A 12,272-nucleotide genomic window follows, 5' to 3' on the forward strand; every position below is an offset into this window, starting at 1 on the left:
GCAGCAGAGACATTCTTCTCCGAAAGCAAACCGAATCGGAAACGAAACAGGTTTCACTTTTTTCTGTTTACATTTGCACTCAAACCCTTTGAAAAATTCTTCCTCAACAACGGCCATGATCGCTCCTGGGTGGAGGCGAGATTCTCGGATCCCAACCTGCTGCTCACTGCCGTGCGATTGAGGAACGCAACAAAACGCACAGTGGGAAAAAACGTCCAAAACGGCACCAAGCTCATGTGATTGATTGCTGTTCTCGTAAACCTCCATATTTATTGGTAAACCTCCTTGAAATATTAATCAATTGGAACCCCTCAACAAAGTAACAAAAAACAAAACAGATTTTGAGATAATAATCAATAACTTTAGATAATAATTATTAGCAGCAATCAGATTGGAAATTATTTAAAATTTTGAAAAAAAAAAAACAGAAGCCAATACAGGTATTGCTAGAGGAAAACAAATTATTACTAACTAATTGCGAAAAGCTCAAAAACTTGCTATGCAGTTTCGAAGCGCGCACAATTTTGATTTAGGACTTACTAGTCCAATTGAAAATCAAGTTACTCAGGACTTCGAAAATATTCTCAATCAAGAGAACGTTTTCGAAAATACCTGGGAGACTGATTTGTAAGAAATGAGAACTATTATTAAAAAATTCAAAAATATGAAAGCTCCTGGCGATGATGGAATTTTCTACATCCTCATCAAGAAACTTCCAGAAGGCTTATCATTCTTAGTTTTTGAAAAGGTCATTTTAAGCAGAATGATGGCTCAAATCAATGAAAATTCATTTTTGCCAATGAACAGTTTGGATTCCGCCATGGACATTCGACCGCTCATCAACTTTTACGTGTAACAAATTTGATTCGTTCCAACAAATCTGAAGGCTATTCTATAGGTCTTGCTCTTCTAGACATAGAAAAGCATTCGACAGTGTTACCTGAAGTGTACGATTTGACAGATAACTTTGAATCATTCTAACAATGTATATTGGAAAATATTTTTTTTTTATTTTACGATCAAAATTTAAAAAAAACTTTATTTTCCAACATACATTGTTAGTATAATTCAAAGTTATCTGTCAAATCGTACACTTCAGGTAAGTTATCAGAACTCCATGTCAGATAGACTTCCTGTAAGAGCTGGTGTTCTCCAAGGCAGCATTTTGGGACCAATATTATACAATATTGTCACATCTGACTTATCTGAGTTACCTCAGGGATGTCAAAAATCTTTGTTTGCGGATGACACAGGCCTCTCCGCCAAAGGACTCATCTAATAATATTCCCACATAAACCAAAAGCTTTTTATTTGAAACCTTCAAGTAGACATGTTGTCACGATGAGGGGGGTTCCAATAAATTGGTCAGATGAAGTTAAGTATCTAGGGCTCATGCTAGATAAGAATTTAACTTTCAAAAATCACATTGAGGGCATTCAAGCCAAATGTAACAAATATGTAAAATGTCTCTATCCCCTTATTAATAGAAAATCAAAACTTTGTCTTAAGAACAAGCTTTTGACATTCAAACAAATTTTCAGGCCAGCCATGTTGTATGCTGTACCAATATGGACTAGCAGTTGTAATACCAGGATGAAAGCCCTGCAGAGGATTCAAAATAAAATTTTGAAAATGATTCTGAAGCTTCCTCCCTGGTATAGTACTAATGAGTTACATAGAATATCCAATGTTGAAACATTGGAACAAATGTCAAATAAAATAATTAATAATTTCAGGCAAAAATCGTCACAATCTTCTATTGCCACGATTAATGCGTTATATGTTTAGGTTAAGTAAATTGAAAACGTGTCTTTTTTTCTCTAATAAGCAGGTGAAATCAACTCACCTGTAAAAAATCTGAACTGCTACGGCAAATGAAACGTAATATGTTGTTAAAAAATGTTAATAAAATCTTAAATTTGATTTACCAAATTAGGATGATAGTGTTGTCTAATAACACAGAACACTAGATATAAGAAATGAATGTAATATTTGAAATGATAATAATAAAGAAATTAAAAAAAGGAGCAATCGAAAAAGAGTGAAGTTATCATAGACTAACCTCGAGTTTTCGTTCACTCCAACTCGATGAAATTCTAAAAATAGTTTTGCTAGTTGCTGTCGACCAGGCCGTCTTCGTCATTAATAAAAAAATGCTTCCAGTTTTGTACAAACTTGACGCGTCCTAGTATTTTTAGGTTGATGCTAGTTTTCCCTGAAAACGTATTTCTAAGCAGTAGACGTTCGTGATATACAAACAACATTCTACTTTTATTCATATATGTAGATAACATTATTTTAAACAAAAATATTTGCTAGAAAAAATAACAAATAAAACTAAACGTTATCCAGAAAAATTGAACAGTCAATTATAACTTGAAATGAGTTTTTCGTTATTAACTTTAACAATTCAATAATTATCGTGGTAATTCATCTAGAAAAATCTCAGAAATTTCATCAGAAGTTTCATCAAAAATTACTATAGGATTTGTGTTAGCAAAACATTCCTAATTTTTTCCAGAGTTCCAATAATGGCCCAAAAATGTACTTTACGTTTCTCTAAAGATGTCCCTGAATCAATTCATTGGGAGCTTCATTGGACAATTTCTCAAATAATTTCTATTGGATTTTCTGAAGAAGTCGTAAGAGGAATCTCTGGAGTAATTTCTAAGGGTCTCTCTAGAGAAATTCTTGTTTAAAAATCTTGGAAAAACGGAACGACAAGGAAATTTCGGGAAAAAATATTGCTTGTTATCTTAACAATGTTCTAAACGAAAATCTTGTATCATATCTGAAAACATTAATCATATGATTGCTATTTGAATGAGTTTTGTTTTCAAAAGGTCTTCCAGGCTAAGTAGTCCGTCGTTTGTTTTGGCAGCCATGTTGATTTTGCAGCTTGCATTTTCAAAGTGATAAAACTCAATCATGATAAGTAGTAATATTGGTTCCGAAAAGTGTCACTACTTGCGCTTACGTGCAGAACTTATGCTGATACGTTTTCAGCTGTGTCAGTGCAAAACCAAGTGATTTTCTTTAATTTGAAATCGTGAGACAAATTAGCCACAATCATCGATGTCCACTATAAACTTCAATGACGGCCTACTTTGCCTTAAAGTGTATATTTTAAAGGCGGTCATTACCAGCCCTGATGTTCGAGAAACCGTAGAGAGTAACAGTGGCCCAAAGTAGACCGGATATACCCCTGCATCTACGCCAGTTCACGCGGAAAAGTATAGGTAAGGTAATTTTTATGGCAGAGAGGCTTGATTTTAGTTAGCAGGCTGCCTATATATCAGTCGTGTGGAATGCCTGCCAGGCGTAAGCAATGCATAATAGCCACTGCGTGCTATAATGATGGAATAAAGGAAGCGAAACAGTTTTTTATCCGTCTCTGGTTTCAGTGTTTACTATGAGTTTGATATATTAGGCTTGAAAGATTGAAGCTTGTGAAAGATATATTATATCTTTCACATGCTTCTTATAAGGACATGGGTTCAATCACAGGCCCGTCCCTTTTCCTCGTACTTTGTAAGGGACGGGCCTGGGATTGAACCCATGTCCTTCTACTTATATAGCAGAAGCGGTAGCCATTAGACTATCCACCCCGTCCGACGACTCTTTGAGAAATTGACAGACAGAATTGAATTATTACTAAGCCTTGATAAAGGTTGCAGCATTATGACTGAATTCGTAGAACACGAACTCACTGAATCGCAGGCTGGATCCTAAAAGAAATTTTCATAGAATAATGAACATGAATCTAATATTATTCTGAGCGGGATCCACGAAACTTTGTGCAGAATTTCAACAGAAAATTTGGCAAAATTCTCACTAAACCGAGGACAGTATTCTGAGCAGAGCTCTCGCTTTATCTGGATCGGGTTTTCACATAATTCTGGGTGCGATTCTGACAAACTGTAGTGTATTTTTTTTTTGATAAATCTGTTCATGAATTGTAGAAGGAATCCCTAGAAAAATGGCTGGAAGAAAGAAAAATGGCTGAGGATTGTATGGTTTCGTAAAAAAGTCTCTCAACGTAATTTTTCAAAAATTGTGCAACAAACTCTTATTATTTTTTTGTTTTGGGAGTCCTTGCAAGATATGCTGTGGCAACTACTAGAAATCAGGTTGAAGAATTAATGATAAAATCTTAGGAGGAAATCTTGAGACAGTTCTTGGAAAATTTTCAAAAAAATTCGTGTGGAAATTATTGGAGTTGAATGCGTTTCTGGACGATTTTAAGGAGAATAATTGGTGGTATATCTCTAGAATTTCAATTTCTGGAGGGATATCAGGAGGCCTCCCAAATATATCGCTGAAGAAATCTCTCGAGAAATCACTTGAAAAACACTTGAATATTTTTCTCATGGAATCTAAGAAGAGGTTTCTGAAGAACATATTAATCAATTGTGTAAGAGTCTCTAATCATTTCTCTGGACAGGAAAAAAGAAAAAAGTGAAGAAATTTATGATTAAAAAACGAAGACTTTCCGTTAAAATAAAGATTTGCATGGAAAATGGTAATCAAGACTCTAAAACGAGACCTGTTAATAGCCATGAAATCAGGTGCGTCTCACTCGGGTTCAGATTGGGTACCACTTCTAGTACTGCATTTGGTCCCTTGGTACTGCAAAAGGTACCCGAGTTTGACAGATCGCAGTACACTTTTCACGGTATTTTAGATTTTGCTCTATCACCTTATGTGCCATGAAAGTTTGGACAACGGCAAGGGACATGGTGGTCTTTATTTCGTCTTTGATGCAATGTAACAGAATGTCATAATTCATATTAAAAAAATACTCATTCTTAAAGATCAATTAACAGAACAGACAAGATTTTTTACTTATTTTGGATGTATTCTATCAATTGTTTCGCATTGCCTTTTCAATTTTATTTTAAACACACAAAATAAGCCATGTGGTTAAAAATTTGTGAATTTACAAAAATCGTGAAAGCTCTTTTATAGGGACACCCTAAACCAAATAAAAAAAAACTGCGTATCTAAAATTTTCGAAAAGAATACACACGTTTTGAACTAAGTCAGAGAACTTCTACTCTTTTCTATGGTGTTGCTTGTTTCTCCTTAGGAAAACCTGCATTTTTTAGTTTCCTTATATGTATAGGGATAACTTTGGTTTTAAATAGAGAGACTTACGGATTCTCATTTTGTTTCCGATTTTTGTTGTTTTGTTACACCCCTTGGTTCAAACTGAAATTTTGGGTGTATTCTGTTTTCTGGGTCCCTTCCGAAATGACAAATAGGAACAACCCCAGTGTTAAAAAATAGATATATCAGGAACAACCCCTGTGGCAATTTTGTCGACTAAGTGGACGTCAATCACGCACAAAAGTGTCAAGGTTCAAATTTGGACCCATTTTTAAAACTAAAGTGTAAATAATAAAGCCGCTATTTGAGCAGGGAAATTTACCAAAGTAGTAGCAAGAACACTTATCGTAATATTAATCAAAAACAAAATGTTTTCAACAGTTTTTGGAACCCAATTTCAAAACCTGTCATGAAAGAAATTCATCGACTTCAGTGCCGTTTTTTCATATATGGGACATTTATACGAAGTATTAAGATTTAAATTTTAGTCAAATGTTCATTCACTTGAAATATACGTAAGCTCAACATGCTTACAATTCTTCAATTTATATCTCCGAAACTATTAGGCAAAAAAAAGAATGACCTTGCTTTTTTCAAGAAATCGTTTAAGGAATCCAAGAAAAATATCTTGTTGAGAAACATTGTTGCTAGATATGCTTATTTTCAATTTTAAAGCTAAGTATGTTGTTTCGCTCAAGAAAAGAAATTCCTTGACTGAATGAGTCAATAAATTTACTAGAGAAAGCCTCCTTTAAAATGACATCTTTTCTCAACTGCGTACTGCGATCACTATAAAATAATGCATATATGTATAGTCATACTCAGGGATTGAATACTGAGAAAATTGAGAGAATCTCTCACGTATCGCTCTCTGTAACTATCATAACATGCTGCACATGATGAGAGATTGTTTATCGTATACTGCTACAACTTTGATCAGATTGGGGGGATAGTAGTTCATGATAAAACCCCTCTAAACATGCTCCAAGCCTGGGGGACACTATTGCTATAGAAAGTTCGTGGATTGTTTATCGTGCCAGTAAAAAAAACACCTGTCCCCAACGGTAAACAAGCGAGAAAAATGGATTTTATCATGGCTCTCTCTTTGGGGCTCTCGCTCGCTGCTTACATTTATCAGACTTGTTTCTCCTTGCGATACAATGAAGATCGTGGAGCGCAACAGATGAGATGTTTTTCTTTGCTTGCTTCGATCGTGCTCCATACTCAAATGAGAGCGAATTCTGCAATGCCTGGTCATACTGCATTATACAGTCAGTGACATTTATAAGTTAGTAACCAAATGCTGTTTTTCCATACAAAATGTCCAAGTTTGGGGTGCTGTATCTCAGCTTCTGGTAGTCCGAATTGGCTGAAATTTGGATGACGAACTACAAATAACTTAAAATTTTGCCTGCAAGGGAATTATTACATTGCAGTCATTTTACATAGAATTTCAGAGGGTGGTTCAAAGACAAAAGTTAGTAACCGAGAGACTTTTTAATTTAATTCGAAAACGGTAAGTTGTGGAAAGTTGGTATGTTCTGCAAATTTGTGTGACTTCTAAAATTGAACAACTTTGTGGAACAGACCAACCACCCACAACTTACCGTTTTCGAATTAAATTAAAAAGTCTCTCGGTTACTAACTTTTGTCTTTGAACAACCCTCTGAAACTCTATGTAAAATGACTGCAATGTAATAATTCCTTTACAGGCAAAATTTCAAGTTATTTGTAGTTCGTCATCCAAATTTCAGCCAATTCGGACTACCAGAAGCTGAGATTCAGCACCCCAAACTTGGGCATTTTGTATGGAAAAACAGCATTTGGTTACTTACTTATGTCACTGACTGTATGTCTCATTAAACCAGTATTAAAGTGAAAGGTCACTGTTACATTTTAAATATGGCTACATTTCCAAACCCTTTGTTGACAATTGCTAAAGTATAGTTATGGTCTGTACCGTATAGGAGCTTTAGTCAAAGTGTATTCAATGCATGGCGAAAACCATAAGTGTTATATATTTGAAGCTTCATTACATTTTCAAATTTAAATTTATTTTAAGATCAAAAAACAAACACACAATTAAAAATAATATTTCTAAGATCCCTTGGTTGTTATTCTCGTTGGATGTCAACACGTGGTTTTGAACTTATTTGTCCATCCATCCATTTGTTGTTGTTGTTTTTAATATGATTCATATACACCATTTGATTAATTTATATATTCAATTCAATTAATATACATCATTTTGATTGATTCCTTTGCCGGGATTCGAGCCTAAATCAATTGTGAGAGGTTTACGATGACCCACCGTATCTATCCTCCGGACCATGATTGCTGCATGTCTTGGTCAGGAAAATAGACCAAACACTTTGAAGAATCGTGCACACTTTTATGATGGTTCAACTTGAGGTGAAATCGACAATAAGCTGGTGAGCATGACTGTTGAACTCTCAAGTTATAAACGCGTCTGTCACTTTTTTGCTGTTTAGAATTTGTTTTGTTTTTATTCTGTACGACTAAACCGTTTGCTTGTCTTTAAGCTTTATGTATTGTTTTAGCATCACGCTACCTCAAGTCGCTGATAGGCGCATGGTATGCGCACGGGCCTACCGATTGCAAGGATTTTGGTTCGATTCAAGGCAGCCGAGATTTTTTTTTTCGTTAAAAATTTTGGTTTCCCAGATTAGCCGAATTTCAGCCTGATTTCTTGTGACGAATTTTATATATTTTTATAGTCGAATTTTTTATGTATTTTTATAGTCTATTTCCCTGAATGAGAAAAAAAGTGACGATAAATACTGCTTTGAAGTCTTGCCGTATTTGTTGCGATGAAGTATTGAGAAAGATGATGCAATGAAGCATTGAATGGTGACCGTATGGTGACTGCTATAATAAAGCAATGCTTGCATTCGTAAAATGGATTTAGAGCATTTTTGCACGTATATTGCAGAATAAGAGCAAAGATGCATTGCACTCGCTGAATTAAAGTTAAAATACAGTAACACATTAATGCTTGTGGTTACTTGGGTTAATATATGAAACCTCAAGCAAACTTGCATTTTGGCGAAGAATTTATAGCTCACTGCAAAATTAAGGTATTCTGGGTTGATAAAGAATTAAACAAATCATAGACATTAAAAAAAAGTTCACAACAGTATTAAAGAGCATCAATTTTTTACAATTGTTTGTTTTTATATTTCTCTTTTTTTCAATTCTGGCGTTATATAAATAGACAAAATATCCACTCTAAACAACCATGGGACGGCAGTGCTGCCAGAAATGGATTTTTTTTTTAACATGTGTTTTATTATTTTGGTCAATCATTGATTTCTATATTAAAGCATGTCAAAATTTCGATTTTCAAAACATTTTTCGCATACACGCACAGATTCTTGTGGTAGGCTACCCTAATGGAGATTTTTGAGAACGGCATTCAGAATTAAGTCCCCTATTGAGTCCATTTTATCCCACTGTCCAGCGGCTAAGGAATACTGTTCTACCATCAAATGGCATCACACTTTTGCTATCGCGATGCGGCGGCTGATGTTTGCTGTCTTTTCCAAACGAAAGGGAAACCGGTGTGCACAGTTTTTTCGTTGTTGTTTTCGACTGGTAAAACACCGTCCATTCATTTTGTCTTCCCCTTGGGTTGCGTTTGCCTGCTGGAGATGATGTTTTCAGTTCAGCAAGGAATCCTCTTTGGTGGATTCGTTGACGGGGAACACAAAACAAGTATGCCGGCGCCATAGTGGTCCAGGTTTCAAAAAGCAAGGCAAAAATTAACGTGTTCCTCATATTTCACAAGTTTTGGTCATGATAAATGTTGAGGAATATGTTTTAGGATTGCATATCCTATTGTGGGCATTGTCACCATATATTTGGTTTTCTTAGAACATATTTACGGTCCAAACTAATAAAAAACAAATAAAAATAATGGTATGAGTTCTTAATTATCTGATGTTGTTGATGAATGTTTGACTTTGTTTTCCAACTCTTATCATGTTTGGAAGCTGTGTTTTCGCTAGCTTTTGAGAAAACTGAGCCTCTGTGAGCTCTGGATGAGAGTGGGAGAGCTGAAGTGTGCCACCAAGTGTAGGATAACGTTTAATAATGCACCGGGAGAAGTAGTCAGTCACACAAGCTGCAAACTAAAAGGAGAGATAGTTTGCATGAGCACCGGTAACAAAGGCTAGGGGTAATTAGGAAAAGTCGGTAATTTTTAGGCTTACGTTACGACCGAAAGGTGTTTCGGGTGAGGGGCAGATGGTTCTTTGTTTGGGGTGTTTAATCGTTTTCGGTGAATCGCGTGTTGTTTGCGCAATGTTGCGGTTGTGATTTACGGTTATGCATATGCAGAATATACGAATTGTTGTCAAGTTCACAGGTCAATTGTTCTGAATGTTTATTCAAATGTACAATTGAATACCGCAGGTTTTGTTTTGGAGACTTGGTCATTATTTTAATGCAAGTCTTCAAAAAATGAAGGGTCCAAACGCAAAGGGGTGTAGGTGACATTTTGGTCGCTATTGAGTTCTACCATACAATTCTACTAGTTTCAAGCTTACCAACGCTCTTTTGGTGTGATTTTTCTGTGCAACAGAAAATAACACTTAATTCGTAGAAGTTTAGCTTGTTTTTTGGCTCCCATGCAATTTGCATGGAATGAAATTTGTTTTTCCAGCAAATTTTCTTTTAAAGGAGCCTTAAGGTGAAGATAAATCGAAGCCAAACCTCAAAATTCCAAGAGCACGGATCTGGAGAACCGAACATCCGTTTAAGCTGAAAACTTAATCGATTGGTCACTAGCTGGTGGTGACCAATCGATTAAGTATTCAGCTGAAACGAGTGTTCGGTTCTCCAGATCCGTGCTCTTGAAAATATGAGGTTTGGCTTCGATTTATCTTCACCTTAAGAAATCTTCTTCTTCTTGGCATTACATCCTCACTGGGCAGAGCCTGCTTCCCAGCTTAGTGTCCAATGAGCAATTCCATAGTTATTAACTGAGATCTTTCTTTGTCAAGTTGTCATTTTCGGATTCGTATATCGTGTGGCAGATACGTTGATACTCTATGCCCAGGGAAGTCAAGGAAATTTCCATTACGAAAAGATCCTGGACCGACCGGGAATCGAACCCAGACACCTTCAGCATGGCTTGTCTTTGTCGCCACGGTCTTTAACCACTCGGCTAAGGAAGGCCCCAATTGATTGGTTCATCTTATATTTTATTTCTAATGTCTAGTCAACTCAAACTGCGGTAACAAAACTGTCATTTACTCAACATCGGTCGCTTACGCTTCGATCGACCTACATTGCACACCATCACGAAAGCAAATAAGCAACCAGGACATGAAACATGACCGTGAGCAAAAACAATTTCCAGTCTTCCGTTTCCAATCACTACTGATGGCTGGAGTTGCTGCCTGGCCCCTTCCCAACGCCAATCCGGCAGATCTCTCCTTTCCAAAGTGCAACAACAAGGAAAACAAGCTTCGATTTCGATCCCACCATATTCTCTCTCGCGGCTGTTATGCTGGCAAACGACGAACAAATGAATTTCTACCAGATGTGACAGATTTTAGGGCATCAAACGAAAACATGCAGATGCTGGCACAGGCGGACACACTTTTCTCCTCGCTACCCTCCCACATGTATGACAGTCCAATTTTAGTATTAATTAGCCCATTTTATGGCTGGAACGGGAGCTAATTTTAGAAAACTATGTCGTTCTCGGTGCATGATGATGATGAGCGGCTTCATCGAATAAGAATGATGTTTTACTGAATCGAAATCTTATTTTTTCAATTCCTTTATTAGCCCCTCTACCGGTAGCTTCATTATTAACCGCAAAATGAATATTCAAATCGTTATAACTTTTTTGTTTTTCAATATTTTTGCTCCATTTTTTCACAAATACTCTTCTAGTTTTAGGATCTGTGTCGATATTGATCATTGGTGATCTGGTTTTGAAGATATTCCAAAATTTCTTGGGGGCCGGCTCGTAACCAGAACCCCCCTTTAATTTCTCAGACTACAGAATTTTAATCGTATTCGGATATTCACTCTTCGGAACAATACATTAATGAGAGTATGTTGTGAAAAAATGAAGCAATTTGGTGAAGCCGTTTTTAAGTAATGCGCATTTAGGTTTCTGGAACCACGCTGGCCAAATATAGATCTTAAAAACTTCAATAAACATCATATCGTAATTTTCAGATATCTTCAAGAATTCTCAATTGATTTGTATGATTTTTTCAGAGAAGCTCCTTATTACCCTGCATTATTTAGCCCACATTTTACTTTTTTGATGTATTGACCAAATACAAAATGGCCGCCAAAGACATTTTATATGGAAAATGTCGGTACACCAAGGAATATCGGAATATCTTCAAAACCAGATCACCAATGATTAATATCGACACGGATTCCTAAGCTAGACGAATTGTTTGAGAACTTGTGAAAAAATGGTGCAAAAGTATTGAAGAACAAAAAAGTTATGACGATTTGAATATTTATTTTGCGGTAAAAAATGGAGCTGCCGGTAGAGGGGTTAGTATAAGAAAGAGCTTTTGCTTTATGTGGGAATATTATTAGTTGAGTTCTGGAAGCATTAGTAGAAATCTTCCATTTTTGCAAGTATGAAGAAATAATATCCAAACTTGTTTGCAGATGACTTGCAGACTTCGTCCTTTGGCGGAGAGGCCTGTGTCATCCGCAAACAAGAATGTTTGACATCCCTGAGGTAACTGTGGTAAGTCGGATGTGAAAATATTGTGTAATATTGGTCCCAAAATGCTGCCTTGAGAATCACCAGCTCTTACAAGAAGTCTTTCAGAATTGGAGTTCTGACAAATAACCTGAAGTATACGATTTGACAGATAACTTTGGATTATTCTAACAATATATGTTGAATTTTTTTTTAATTTTACGATCAAGCCTTCATGCCAAACACTATCGAATGCTTTTTCTATGTCTAGAAGAGCAAAACCAGTAGAATAGCTTTCAGATTTGTTGGAACGGATCAAATTTGTTACACGTAAAAGTTAATGAGTGGTCGAATGTTCATGGCGGAATCTGAACTGTTCATCGGCAAAAATTGAATTTTCGTTGATGTGGGCCATCATTCTGTTCAAAATGACCTTTTCAAAAAGTTTACTGATGGA

The 12,272-nt window shown here is 36.0% G+C and overlaps 1 protein-coding gene across 7 annotated transcripts in view; it reads left to right on the plus strand.

Moving 5' to 3' along the window:
* The window catches only part of LOC5573660 (protein dead ringer), a 489,443-nt gene that overhangs the window by 17,814 nt on the left and 459,357 nt on the right, over positions 1-12,272 (plus strand). The gene's annotated exons all lie outside the window — the stretch shown is intronic.

This window comes from Aedes aegypti, chromosome 2 (genome assembly GCF_002204515.2).
Source record: "Aedes aegypti strain LVP_AGWG chromosome 2, AaegL5.0 Primary Assembly, whole genome shotgun sequence".
NCBI classification, from domain to species: Eukaryota; Metazoa; Arthropoda; class Insecta; order Diptera; family Culicidae; genus Aedes; species Aedes aegypti.